Consider the following 1,577-nt stretch of genomic DNA (forward strand, 5'->3'; position numbering starts at 1 on the left):
GTGTGTGTACACGTGCGTGCATGCATGCTACGTACATACGTGCGTGCATGCGAGAGCATGTGTACAAGCAAACGTAAGTAAGTAAGCCCAAGTCAATAATTTCGCAGCGCCGGCTAAAGCAGTACACCAATCATCCTTCCTAAGACTAACGTGCTTCTGCTATCGTTAATAGCCCCTTGTCCTGTCCAACCAAAGACCCATTCAGCTTCACAATTACTTTTCCATCCTGCCTGACCGTTCAAACGTTATCACCGCAGTCCCCAGAGAGACATTGTGGAGCGTGGCAGCTCGATAGAATAAGTAGAAGCTCACGACGGACGCTGTCACGCTGTACTGTCAGTCGCACACTGCGCTTATAATATGTGAGGCCATCGTGGTCAAATCAGGCGCTCGTCAAAATAATGAAATCCAATATATTGGCATTTTACCGACCGTCTAGCAATTTTGATCGATTTTTTTTTTTGGCTCAACACCTTTTACCGCCATTTAAAAACACATTTCTGAGTTGACTTTTCTCTGAAAAACGTTGATTAAAGGCACAAAAAAGTAAATTTCCAGTTTCCAAGGACTCTCAAGCTTTGGAAGCCACCAATCTTTAGCAGCCATTTTCAAACTAATTTTACCTTTGAAACCAGACGACCCCCACCATCTTCAATCGCATACATATCGACTTCTATTCAAGATAGCTGGGTTCTTTTTTTACAGAAATATAGACAAAAGAATAAACTTTAAGATGGTACGTATGACTTCACAACGCGTAGAATTGAAGAGCGCCTGGTTCCACCGCGATTGTATGAGCCGATTGGGAAGCGAGTATCCGTTGGCAGGAAGACGAGCGGAAGACCATCATAAAACGTAAGCAGCCTACAGGATGTACGGGTTCATAATATGTGTGTAGAATACAAGATCGAGTGTGTTTGCGTGTGAATGTACTTAAGTATGTAGGAGTGTGTGTGTGTGTGTGTGTGTGTGTTCGAGTGTGTGTGTGCGTGTGCGTGTGTGTGTGTGTGTGCGTGTGTGTGTGTATGTATGTATGTGTGTGTGAGTGTGCGTGTGTGTGTGTACGTGTGAGTGTATGTATGCGTGAGTGTGTCTGCGTGTCTTTATGAATGTGTCTATGTGTGTATGTGTCTTCGAGTCTTTGTGAATGTCCCTGTGCGTGTATGTGTCCGTGAGTGTATGAGTGTGTGTGTGAGTGTGTACGTGTGTGTGTCTGTATGTGTTCGTGTACGTGTGTGTGTATGATTGTGTAGGTGTGTGTGTGAGTGTAGGTGCGTGTGTGTGAGTGTAGGTGCGTGTGTGTGAGTGTAGGTGCGTGTGTGTGAGTGTGTGTGTGTGTGTGTGCGCACGTACATACGTATGTAAATGTGAGTATAGATAGATAGACTCCCCCACCCCCAGGCTCACCTCATCGCTCTGGGACCTGTCCTGCCCACATAGTTGTGATCGTTGTCTATCATGACGTGCTGAACGCCTTTGCATGCGTGTGCGCGCGCGTGCGTGTGCGCGCGCGTGCGTGCGTGTGTGTGTGTGTGTGTGTGTGTGTGTCGCTGTCTTTCCTGTGAGTGTGTTTGTGG

At 46.6% G+C, this 1,577-nt stretch overlaps 1 protein-coding gene across 2 annotated transcripts in view; it reads right to left on the reverse strand.

Moving 5' to 3' along the window:
* LOC101848429 (stromal interaction molecule 1) overlaps window positions 1–1,577 on the reverse strand; it is a gene marked incomplete at its 3' end in the record, with an annotated part of 68,018 nt that overhangs the window by 39,078 nt on the left and 27,363 nt on the right.

Source organism: Aplysia californica, unplaced genomic scaffold (genome assembly GCF_000002075.1).
Source record: "Aplysia californica isolate F4 #8 unplaced genomic scaffold, AplCal3.0 scaffold00154, whole genome shotgun sequence".
In the NCBI taxonomy this organism is placed as follows: Eukaryota; Metazoa; Mollusca; class Gastropoda; order Aplysiida; family Aplysiidae; genus Aplysia; species Aplysia californica.